A 13,627-nucleotide genomic window follows, 5' to 3' on the forward strand; every position below is an offset into this window, starting at 1 on the left:
AATTAATGAAGTAGAAAAATGGAACAATAATACAAAAAAATCAATGAAACTGAAACCTATTTCTCTGAGAAAACCGAAAAATCTCTAGCCAAACTGATGAGGAAAAAAGAGGGAGAAAAATCAAATTTCCTCCAGGAAAATAAAAGCCCAGTAGTTCAGTTGTGTGGTGGTCTAGGCCCTGGGCAGATGATCAGTGCTGAGCCTAGAGTATCATCAGCACCAGGCTGGCTGGCCTGAGCCCTGAACAAGGTCCTTTACTGTCCCCAGAGAATCATCCTAGCCTGGCTCCTGCCACTGCACCAGCTGTCTTTTTTCTAAAGATTTATCCTAAATGCTGGGATAGCTGGTCTGCTGCTGCAGTTGCCTTCCTGGATTTGTCCTAAATCCAGGAAAGGAGTAAGTTGTAGGGACAATAAGATCCATAACTTCCCCATAAAAACAAGCACCAAACAGTGTATAAGAACCATGTCTGCTTTATGCTTCTAAGTTATTTTGTTCATACAAGGGAACCACCTATGAACATAAACAGGTTGGACAACTTTCCAGTAACCCCCCATTGTACCTCCTATTTCAGATCTCTCTGCTGGGAGCTCAACTATCTGACAGCCCCAGAATCCCAGAGGCATCAAATGGAGAGCATCACCATCCCAAACCAGGTGGCCATGCAGGAATCAAGCCTTGTCCAAAGCACCTCAACTCAATCATCCCCAACTTGAAATCATGCCCCGATGCCAGCTCTATTGTCATAAACACCATCTCTTCTTCCAACAAACCCCTCCCAGATTCAAGTCAAAAGGCTCCTCTTCTGGCTCCCCATGACTCGGGATGACACTCTAGACCTTACATAACTTTAGACTGAACCATGTCTTACTACACTCCTTTCTTTTATTTATTATCTATTAATCTTCAACACCTCTCTCTCTGAAACTAACTTCCATACTGAAGGGGATTTTTTTCTCTCTCTTTTTTAATAGAAGTAAAATTGTAGCAGCAGTCAAAATAGCTCTTAGGGACAGCCTTAGAACAAAGAAGTAACATTGCACTATGACATCATATAGGTTTCAGGTGTTCATCGTTGAGATTCACGTGTAAATACTACATTAAGTTTACTGCAAAAGCTCCAAAACTGTCCTTCACCATAGACAAAAGGGATTTTTGACTGTTTACTCCTATAACCCAAGTGCTTAGAATAGTTCCTGGTATTCAGTGGCACTTAATAAATACAAAAGAATGATGAGAATTCTTGGCTTGCTGAGAGGCACTTTCTAGGCAGCAATCTTCCTAGTTTCTCTGGTAATGAAGTTTCCCTAATGTGCCCCCCCTCCCCTCCCCCCCCCCCCGTCTCCAACCCCCATCCACCCTAGGGCACTTTGCTTATTTGCTGGAACAACCATTTGTTTGAAGGCCACTGCTACAGCAGAGACAGCTACCAAAGGAAACACTTCCCATGCAACATCTGGAAATCTCACTTAGGAAGTGTTTCAGCTAGCATGTGCCAGGAGAAGTAACTTTTTCACATTTCACAAAGTAGCCAATAAAATACTATTTTCAAAAAGCATTTAATGAGGAAGATGGTGTTTAAAAATTCAAACACTTATAAAAATGTAACTTTAAAAAAACAGTTCTAGGAAATATAAAATTTGGGGTTATTTTTCTAAGTCAGTGATAGAGAAAATCACCTTTATTTTTGTAATAACCAAATTGAGGTTAACGTGTAGTCAGCAAGATTATATTCTGTTATCCTTTTTAAAATAATATGCACATGAAGTATTTAAAAAGCCACTAAAGTGATAATTCCTGACTGCTTACTTAAAATGTTAATGTTTTTAAGCACTTACCATGAGACAGACACTTTAGGTATGTCATGTTGTGTTATTCTCACTACTCTGGGAAATCAACATGATTAGACCCATTTCAGAGTAGAAACAACTCCAAATGAGAGCACTGAAGTAGTAACTGTTATAACAATTTTGTTTCTTAGCAAAAAGAAAGAAATCTGAAATTAATATGACAAAATGATAAGAGTGGGCAAAGTTAAATGGTGAGTAAACAGATGTTATTTTATATACTTCTTTATGAGCTTGAAGTATTTCGTAATAAAAATGAAATCATTAGATGATGGCAATAATTTGCCCATATTACAGTGCTAATTAAGGGCAGGACCCAGACTTAAATTCACATCTGCTCGATTTAAAAATCCATGTTTTCCCCACAATAATGTGTAGCCTCTCCAATGTGGAAACCATTACATATGCTTCAAATAGTATATAACGAGGATGGAAACCCTTCAAGGTAAGTGTAACTAACTCCCCACTAAGAGAGCAATCATGAGCAGAAATAACAATACCAACATCACAACAATTTTTGAGTTAATTGTTGTTTTACTCCCCAAAGTCTGAGAGATGATTCAGTACCCCTAGATCAGGAGATTATGAAAATTACCACCTATTCCCAAGTAGTACCTTGGGGACCAAGATTTAGAACCAGCCTCCTTTCTTATAGTTCAAGATGTACTCTCAATATAATATGGACAAAGAAAGAAAACTTAGTAACCCGATGAGAGCAGATAGGCAGGAGGGAAAGCAAGCTAGTTCCCAAAAAGGAACAAAGAATCCTGAGACTCAAGAAAATAAGAGGAGACATTGTCAGAGGTATAAAGAGAAACAGAGACTACAAAATCTGGAGATGACGAAAAACAAGAGCTAGAGGAAGCAAAGGGAATACAGAACAAGAAAAACCAAAAATTAGAGAAAAGAGCGGGACAAAGAAATAGCAGGGTAAATGAGTGACATAAAGGAGAAGGCATATGCAACCTTCTAGTTATTTTATAAATTAGTTCCATGTCCTGCCATGTGGGTTTCCCTCCCTTTTCTGCATGAACGGGATCAGCAACGTTGAGCGATATATTTTGCAATAGCAGGGTAATAAATTGAAAGCATCAGTGAGCACACAGACCCCTCACAATGAAAATTTAGTACTGAGGAATGCAAATTAAATTCCGACATGACATAATACTTAGAAATGTGGTGCGTGGCACTGAAACATGATGTTGCTCTGGAACTGTTTTCAGTTCTGCAGCAAGCCTCTAGACCACAGGCTGCTGTTACACATTTTCTTTCTCTCCTCCTTAGCCCGCCAAGATGTACACTGGAACCTGGCTCCATCTTTACTACTGAACAAGCAGGAGGAATCTCAGACCCCAGAGCCCACCCCACACCTACCACCACCTTCATCCTGCACAGAGGGCTGAGCACACAGTGGCTTGCACCAGACGGGTACACTCTTCCGAAGGTTTTTTCCTCCCTCTCAGGGAACTTTTAAAATCAAATTCACAATATGCAAACAATGTCAGAGCCTTTTGAAACCTGCAGCTATAATCAATTTTTTGGAGATTCAGTGGGTTCCTTTTTGTAGATAAACATTTCTTTCTAAAAAGGTAAAGGCTAAAATCCATAGAGTTGTATTGCCCAATTAAACATTTTTCCTTCTTCACATAGAGGTTAGGCTTTTTTAAAAGCCATTTTACCTGTCCATAGAAAAGTTTTAGTTTAATTCCATTTAGGCTATTTCAGTAAGAACTTAGGTGTGTGGGGCCTCCCTGATGTCCTAAGGGTTAAGTCTAAATGCTATCACCACTATGGTCTGACCTCAATCCCCAGCCAGGGAGCTGACTCACGTAGCACAGCAGACCTCTTCTGTCTTTCCACTGCTCCCCTTCAATAGACTTGCCTGCTCTGCTCCTCACTCTGGTGAATCCTTTTACCCCTGTATCTCTGGCCTACATCCCAGTTGCTCTATGCAAAATTAAATAATAAAAAAAGTTTTAATAGAACTTAGGTGTGATCATTAATATTCAGAGTCCTATTTAAATGAAGCTGGGAGGCTAGGAAGGCCATACATAAATCAGCCAAATCACAGAACCTAATATGCTTTGCATCGCCCATGAGAAAAGATGCTTTTTCCCCAAGGTGAAGCTGAGAGGGAGGGAGTCCTCCAGTTTAGTTAGGGAGGTGCTGGGTTGTCAGAGTGCAGGTGAAAAGCCCCTCTCTGGTCTGTTCTCTCTTCTATCAAATAAACTCTGTTAGTTAGAGTTGGAACACTGGGCCTTCTCTGATGGCGCAGTGGGTTAAAGCACAGTACTGCAAGCCAGCCTCAGTTCAATCCCCAGCCGGGAGGTGATCCATATGGCACAGCAGGTCTCTCCTGTCCTGTCTCACCCACTGCTCCCCTCAGCAGTGTACCTGTCCTTCTTGCCCGTTGCTCCCCCTCAGCAATGTATTTCGCATTCTTTTTTTTTTTTAAAGATTTATTTATTTGTGCATACAGAACTGGGGTACAGGCCAGAGGCTCAGGGGCGGTGAGAGGCTTCACCAGAGACAGAGTGGGGAGCAGAACAGGCAGATCGACGAAGTACACTGCTGAGGGGAGCAGCGGGCGGTTCAGGAGAGGTCTGCCACGCCATGTGGTCACCTCCGGGGCAGGCGGGAATCGAACTCATGTGGAAGCGGCTTTAGATTCTCAGTGTCATGCTTTAACCCGCTGCGCTACCAGAGAGGTCCTGTACTTCGCATTCTTAATGAGTTCCTTCTTAATCAAGGCACTATAGGCAATCATACATTACCATAATTAAAGCATCAACCATAGGCTAGATGGTCTACTGAAGTAAACCATCTTTACATAGGCTATGGGCAATTTATCTCTTGATCATCCATGTCTTTATTGTTAAAACAAGGACACGACCAGCCTTGACCAGCCTTACCAGCTTCATAGGATTGCTGTGAAGACTGTATAAGGCTAATAGACAGGAAAGCATTTTCTACATGCTAAAGTGATATGTATTTATTTAGGAATAGCGTTTTAGAGACATGAAGTAGTAAATGGAGGCCCAATTTTACAAATTATAGTGCAGTGGGAGGGTCATGACCTGCAAGTCAAGAGAGATGGATGAGTCCTGAGTAAACCTAAACAAGTCATTTAACTTCTTTGGTCTTTTGTCTGGTATTGTTTTTCCTGACGATCTCTGCAGACCCTTCAGGTACTGATAATCTGAGTCCAGAGCACTGTGTTCCATTGCAAGTACTTAAATAAGCCTTTAGGAGCCCATGTGGGGATTGAACTAGCATTGTTACTTTGCTTACATGAAAAAAACGGCTTCTAAGATATACAAGGAGCTTTTGGAACAAAATCAATTCACGTTGGAGTGTCTTTTAATCATTATGTTAAATTTTCATTTCAAAAAGTCTGGGCCTCCCTTGTGGTAAAGGGATTAAGTCTCAGAGCTATCACCACTGTGGCCTGAGTTGGATCCCTGCCAGGGAGGTGACCCACAGGGCACAGCAGACCCCTCCTGGCTCCCTGCTGCCCCCCTCAGCAGCGTGTTTCAGTCAATCTACCTGTTCTGCTCCTCACTCTGCCTCTGGTGAATCCTCTTAACCCCTCACCTCTGGCCTACACACCAGTTCTTCTATGCATAAAAAAAAATCCTTTAAAAAAAAGATATTATTTTAAGAAAAAAAGCCTTTGGTGAAGTTAGGAAATATCTCTCCTGCTCTACTGGAGTTGATTTCCACATTTATGCTCTGACATTGGATATGGTCTGAGATATACTTGAATTTTTAAGCAGACCACCAGCATTTTCAAGGGCAGTGCCTGATTTCCCTTTGGTACCTAGTTTTGGATGTGGGTGTGGAGTATGTTTGAGGAGAAAAATGAAAAGAATAACATTATTTTATCTAAAATCTGATGCTACATGGAATTTATTACACATTATAAAGAGTTTTGAATTCTCAGAAAAAGGTGTCTGGGCAGTATTACATATTCAACATTTCAAACTTAAATATTTCAAATTCACATATAACTTCATTTTTCATAGCATTCTGACATTAACTGTTTCAAGTGAAAAAGGAAAGTGGATGGTATATCACTCCAGCAGTCCTAATAGAGGTAACGAGCTACCTAGAACTTTCTCACCTAAATCTAATCCCCAGCCAAGGAGATGACCCACATGGTGCAGCAGACCTCTCTCCAACTACCCCTCTCAGTGTATCTCACTACTCTGCAGCGTATTTCGGTCGATCTGCCTGTCCTGCTCCCTACTCTGTCTCTGCTGAATCCTCTCATAACATGTCCACTGGCTCATCTCACATGTTCCAAGACAGAGGTTTCAGTTTTTATTATTTCATAATAAAAATGGCCACATTCCTAGAAATCATAATTAAAGGCACCCTACACCTCAGTTCTTCTATGTAAAAATAAATAAAATCTTTAAAATAATAATAATAAAAATTTTACACACTTTTATTAAGAAATTATTTTAAGGATCCTGACAATTAACATATTTAAGTGATTGTTTTCTTGCTTGCTAGAATAAAAGTCTGTGTTTTATGGACTTTCCAGAGTTATTATCAGACCATACACATTACCATGCTTTGACAACATAACATACCCACATAAAATTAAAAACAAAAAAGGACAGAAGTGTCATTATGTGATAAGATCGTTGAATTTGGTAAACACCAAATAGGAAGTTTTAATAGCTAGTTACTGCAGACAATGTTGGGCCACGTGACAGCACGAGATACTGCTTGCCTTCCACAGGGGATCAAAACAGCCCTGATGTGAATCTTGTCTTATTCAATAGATCTTCGCAAGATCAAGTCCAAAGCAGGCATGTGTTAAGAACATGATCTCCAATGGATGAGAATAATGGCAACGATGAAGTTATAATAATGACAACAAACTAGCCAGTATTTATTTATGGTTCATTGCTATAAGTGAAGCTTCATATTATAGTAACTCATTTAATCCTTAAAATTCTCTCAGATAGTATTATCAATCCCATTGCAAATATGGGGGAAATAAGCTTAGAGTGACAGAATAAAAGAATTCAGCCCACAACAGAAGTATTACAAATGTTGTTCCCAGCTTTTTATAGCAAAACAAAGGTATAATAAGCATCTTTCTACATATGTGAGTAAATCTGTAGAATAAATTCCTAGAAGTAAAATTGCTGAATTGAAGAAATACATTTTCATATTGTCAAATTACCCTCCAAAAAAGATTTGTTAAATTTAAATTTCCACTATTATAATTTCCTCTCACATTGAACACATGGCATGCATCTATCAAACCTTTTCATATTTGCCAGTCCGTAAGCTAAAAACAGTATCTTATTTGACCTGGTTCTTTTAATTATCAGTGGGGTTTTATACAGTATGCATATTTTATAGTAAAATGACTATCATACTTTTTTCATATATGCTATCATACTCAGTGATTAAATGCTTAAAATTTATAGTTAATGCATACATATTATTTCAGGGAATCAAAATTGCTAAAATGTTTTTTCTAAGTCTATAGTCAGGTAATTAGAATACCAATTCCAGTATACTTAATCCAATTTGAAGAAGCATGATCATACATGCTTGGTATAGAGTCTGTACAAAATAGGCACTTGCTGAATGAAATTGATCACTGATGGCATTTGCTATCCATCATCATTGTAATAAAAACAACTCCTAATTATAAGTGCATTACTGAGGAGCTATATGTCTCTCAATAAATTTGAGTAAATTTGAAGACATTTATTCTACCAGTTCTTTCCCAACTGACATTCTGACTTTCACAAAGGGTTTGAAAGAAACTAAAAATAAAATTTAAAGTGAAAAAAAAGTGTTTTTAATTTTAAGGTTACCTAGGATGAGTGCAGACTTCACTTTTCTTGTACATGGCTGTGCTTTTGGAGCCTGAAGGCACCAGAGCATCCTCAAGATCAGAGTTCCTCCCAGAATGGACAGTTTGAACACAGGTTTGAATGAATTGGCAAAATGCAGGGAAAAGATGAGTGCTTGCTATGGAACATAAAATTTTAAAAAGAAAATGTGCCTGCAAGAGTAGTGTAAGTATGTTTATTAGGAGGGAACACCAATAGTAAGAGAGGAAATCATTTTCATATTTATTAGAATTATCCAGGTTTCCCAAGTGCCTTCTAATAACAGCAGGAGTATTTACGAACAGATACGTTAGTCAATTCTGTTTGCCACATGTAAATCTACAAGTGCGTATTAAATTTGCCATGTTTCAGGATTTCATCATGTTTTTGGCAAGAGCGTGTACACATAAGGAGACCTTTTGTTAAACCACATAACTCTGATCTTGTTTATGAGCTCTAAAATTAAATTATCTTACATAAATGCTCAGAAGGTAATTTTCATATTAGTCTCAATGGCCCACAGTACCACCACAAAAGATCCAGTCACAATTCATTCTGTGACATGGGCGGCCTGTCGGCTGGGTACAATGTGCTGCTTCGTGGGAGTTTCATGACCTACAGACTCTCACGCATTTGGAGAGGGAAAGAGTAGCTGGAAGCACTTTTCCTGGATCTGCAGCAAAAGAATTTACTATTGAAATACTGAAATATACTAGAGCAAAGAATGAAGACTAAAATTCAGTGCCTATAAATATTTTCTATAAAGGGTCAAATAGTAAATATTAGAGGTTTTGCCAGTCATATGGTCTCTGTCCTACTAAGTTTTAATATTATATCATTATAACAACCACTGATAACACATAAATAGATTAAGTGTGGCCATGTTCCAGTAAAACTTTACTTACAAGCCCTTCCTGATGGCGCAACGGCTTAAAGTGCAACACCACAAGCAAGTTGCAGCAGCTTCAGTATGAGTTCGATCCCCAGCCCTGGAGGTGATCCACATGGCACCACAGACCTGTCCAGACTGCCCAGACTGCTCTCCCAACCCTACACCACCCCCTCAGGAGTGTATTTCATCAATCTGCCTGCTCTACTCCCTATGCTGTTTGGGGTAAATCCTCTCACTTCCCCTGTACCTCTGTCCTGCACCCAGCATAAATAAATAAATACATAAATAAATAAATCTTTTTAAAGAAAGAAAAGTCAGACAAAGAAAGACAAATGCTGATGGTATTGTTTAAAAAAATACAACTTTGGCCCTCCATGGTGGTGCAGTGGGTTAAAGTATAGCACAAAGAAGCTCAAGCCACTTCCACATGAGTTTGATCCCTGCCTGCCCCGGAGGAGATCCACATGGCGTGGCAGACCTCTCCTGACTCGCCCGCTGCTCCCCTCAGCAGTGTACTTTGTCCATCTGCCTGTTCTGCAACCCACTCTGTCTCTGGTGAATTCTCTCACCTTCTGCATCTCTGGCTTGTACCCCAGTTCTGTATGAATAAATAAATAAATCTTAAAAAAAAATACAACTTTATTTACAAAAAAGTGCACAGCAAGCAAGTGGATGATAGCTACCAACTCCCACTCTCTACCATATTGATCTACCCCTTCTCTGCTGGCTCCTTTTTAAAAATACAAAGTATGTGCCAGGACCCATTCCACTTTTTAATCCTCAGACAATTCTACTTCTATCTTCCCATTGTAATTGGCAGAACCCAGGCAATATGGCCACAGAGACCACATCTCATTATCCACTCCTGTAAGGATTTAAACCGTGCTTTGACCTGCCAACTTTTCATCTACACTTTCAGGAGCTCCTGGCTCCTGCTACTCATCCAAGTAGATTCCCAGGTTAATTCTAGGTTTATGTTAAACTTCTAGCAAAGGAAACACAGGAAGATCCCGAGGGTCTGAAATTCATCTGAGATTCTCAGATGTCTTCTTAAGGTTTCTAGATCTTTATCCAACATCTTTTCCCAATTTGCTGTAAGGCGAAGAGTTACTGTGTCCCCTAAGGAATGATTTGGAATAATACTCTGTTACCAAATTGTATTTAAAAACAAATGAAGACACCAGAATAATTGCCATATTCCAACTAAAGTAAATGATGATTGTGAGAACAAAAATTTAGCTTTAAGTTCTCTTATAACACAAAATGATGGGGCATCTGGATAAAAAGATGATGCTTGTCACTGCAAGTAATGATATACTACCATAAATTTTAGAATTCATCTCTTGTAAATCTAAATAAAGTAAACAGATCTTGACAATTGATGTTTTAATAATATTAAGGACAGAAGTTTAGTTTTAGTCTAGCATCCTTCATGATTTGGTCTTTGCTTACCACAGTAACTTGATATTTTTATTTATTCAAACTTACCTCTTTTGATAGAGGTAAAACCACAGTACCATCCAGTTAGTTAAAAAGAAAGTAAACTGTGATTTACTTCTGTGATTGCCAAAGAACATGAAATGCTTTAAGACTGAGATTATACATACAGTCAAGTCAACAGTTGTAAATTAATAGCCTTGTGCAAGGATTTAGAATGTAAGTAAAAAGGGAAAAGAGGTCATTCTCAAAAACAGCCTCTGGAAAAGGGAAGTGGGTGTCTTCATGACCCATTCTTAAAAGCCAAGGAGAAGGCCATAAATTTTTCTATGGCCTTTACTACAGAGAAAAGAAAATCCACTGTTTGGATTTGTTAAAGGCATAAGCTTTCATATCCTGGGAGAACAGAGAATTATGAAGGGGCTGGATATTTTTGTAAATTAAAAAAAGACTTTATCATGTTAATGTGTTTTTTCATTCACTGGAAAATACCACTGTAGTGTGTGACTGGGAACCCTAACATCTCTGAGGCTGTCACTGCACAGAAAAGATACATGAAAGGGCAGGGGAGGGGAAGAGTGGAAGTTTATAATGTGTTAGGATCCAAACCAGGAAATTTAATATAAATTGTTATGTTAAGGATATAATTAATTTAAAATGTTAGTTTCTTAACAAACAAAAGAAAAACACAACCTTTGTTTAACAGAAGAGTTAAATTGACACTTAGAGGCTTACAAATGGCCAATAGCCATGTGAAAAAAATGTTCAAATCACTTGTAATCTGGGAAATGCAAATAAAAACCACAAGGAGATAGCACCCCACTCCAGAATGACCGTATCAAAAAAGAAAAAAAAATCAGAAACAACAAATACTGGAGAGGATGAGGAGGAAAAGGAATTCTTTATATTCTCAATAGAATGTAGACTAATTCAGCTCTCATGGAAAACAATATACAGGTTTCTCAAATCATTAAAAATAAATGTAGCATATGATTCAACAAGTCTACTTATTTGGTATTTATTCAAAGAATGCAAAATCACTAATTTCTGCATGTTCATTACAGCATTAGTTACAATACTCAAGTTACAGAAACAGCCCAAGTGCCTAGTGACAGGTAGAAGTAAGATGTAGGACATATACATGATGGAATACTACTCAGCTACAAGGAAAAGATGAGATTTTGCCATTTATGACAACATAGATAGAAGGTATTATGTTCAGTGAAGAAAGCTAGAAGGAGAAAGGCAAACACCATGTGATTTCACTTCAGATGTGAACTACAGAGGTAAAACAAAAGAACTGATAAAACTAAACCAAATCAAAGCATACAAATCTCACTGCAGAACTGAAGCTACAAGAGGGGGGTGGGTGGGATTGGAAACAAAGGAGGAAGGGGCCCCAGTGATATGTGGTGAAGGGACAGGAGTGCTCTGGAGGTGGTGTGGGTTGTGTGGTGATGTACATCTGAATAGGTGCAAGCCTATTCCCCTGAATCCTATAGTGTTGTAAATCAATGTCACCTCAATTAAAAAAAAATGTTAATTTCTACCTTCAGGTTTTAAAGATTGCTGATTATCATTTAAGTGATTATTTTCTCTTGTTTCAATTGCTGTTTGGAGATGTTTAATTTTATTGTGAAAATTCTTCTCTTACACACTTTTTTTTAAAGATTTATGTATTTATGCATAGAGAACTGGGGTACAGGCCTGAGGTGGCAGGGGCGGTGAGAGGATTCACCAGAGAACAGAGTGGGGAGCAGAACAGGCAGATGGAGGAAGGACACTGCTGAGGGGAGCAGCGGGTGGGTCAGGAGAGGTCTGCTGTGGGTCACCTCCAGGGTTGGGGATCCAACTCGCACTGAAGCAGCTGCAGCTTGCTTGTAGTGCTGTGCTTTAACCCGTTTTGTCAACAGGGAGGGCCTACACAACACTTTTTAAAGTAGGTTGAGGAAAATTTACCTGTGAATTGTTTTCTGCTTGAGGTAAGGGCTGTGCTTGCCCCCTATCTCACAATGGGGGTGGGACCTTCCCCTCCCTGGTGGTGCAGCAGGTTAAGGCACAGCACTGAGAAGCTAAAGGCACTTCTGCAAGAGTTCATCCCCGCTCTGGAGCTGATCTACATGGTGTGGCAGACTTCTCCTGACCCACCCCACCTCCCCCCGCCCTGCTGCTCCCCTCAGCAGTGTACTTCAACAATCTGCCTGTTCTGATCCCCACTCTGTCTCTGGTGAATCCTCTCACTGCCCCTGTGCCTCTGGCCTGTACCCCAGTTCTGTATGCACAAATAAATCTTAAAAAAAAAAAAAAAAAAAAGCAATGGGTGCACTGGGCACTTTTGGTTATCAAGCCCCTTCCTTCCATCTCACACTTCCCATTACAAACTAATATGTTTTTCAATTTGAGGACAATATTTGTGTGCCTAACTGTAAAAAACAAGGCATGGCTTTGTAAGCAGCTAGAAAATACCCTATAGAAGTCATTTACATAATTAAACACCAGAGCATCTAACATGGAGCAGTGCGCATCTGAGGTAACTCCAAAGCAGCACATTTGCTTCTTGCAACTGCTGAATCAGCTCTCTCCTAAGTCCTTGCTTCTCCCCCAAGCCTTCCCAGTGAAGCCTGAAGAAGTGATGTAAGAGCAACTCACTGTAAAAGGGTGGTCCCTAGGAAAGGGGAAGTTCCAGGTTCTCTGCCCCACCAGAAAGAGGGTGGATCCAAGGAGAGAAAAAGGAGAGAAGGGAAGGAATCAGGAGAGAAGAAAAAAGAAGGAAGCAGGATGGAGAGCCAGAAAGAGACCTGAGCAAGCCACATGGAGCAGCAAACATGTGATGAAGAACCGTGCTTTATTCTTGGCCCTGGACTGATTAAGGCAGATGCGGGTGGGATACCTGTAGGGAGGTGACTATGGCAGTGTTTATATTGATTTTGATTTTGCTCTTTTCCTCCCAGATTTGTCTGGCCATTTCTAATCCTTTTCTATGGGTCCCAGCCAGACCCATAGGCAGGCTTTCAGGCCTTGCTTTGGGACAATCCCTTTCGGGTTGACTTTTGCCCGCAAGGGGATGGGTAACTTCAGGTGTTTGATTTAGACATTACATTCTTTGTCTTCTGTATTTTATACTCACTGATTAAAGTCCCTTTTCATTAAAGTTTTATTATGTTTTGTCTTGATGTGTCGAATGGCAGAACCCACATAGAGCAGGCAGTTTTGGGGGTTCAGTGGTACCCCTCTCCCTGTCCTGTAACACCACCAGCCTTCTGCTCTCACACTTCCAACCTCAACCTAGCCAAAAACCCACTGTCTTTGACTTATACTAATTTAATCTTCTTTTTGTTATGTTTTCTGTGTGTTCTGGATGTTGACTGGATTCACTTAGCTGGTTTGAATCTTAAAGTAAGGGATATAGTGCTTTAACTATAGTCATTTACATATTACCCATAAACCCAAGTGTCATATGTTTACTCTATTTAGAACATTTATATTTGCTTTACATAATAATTTAAATTCCCTATAACAAACCAAGGGGGAATACATTACTATCCCCATTTTATAAAAAGGAATTGAGTTTCAGAGGTTTAGTCACA

This window comes from Condylura cristata, unplaced genomic scaffold, assembly GCF_000260355.1.
Source record: "Condylura cristata isolate star-nosed mole 26May11 unplaced genomic scaffold, ConCri1.0 scaffold00016, whole genome shotgun sequence".
In the NCBI taxonomy this organism is placed as follows: Eukaryota; Metazoa; Chordata; class Mammalia; order Eulipotyphla; family Talpidae; genus Condylura; species Condylura cristata.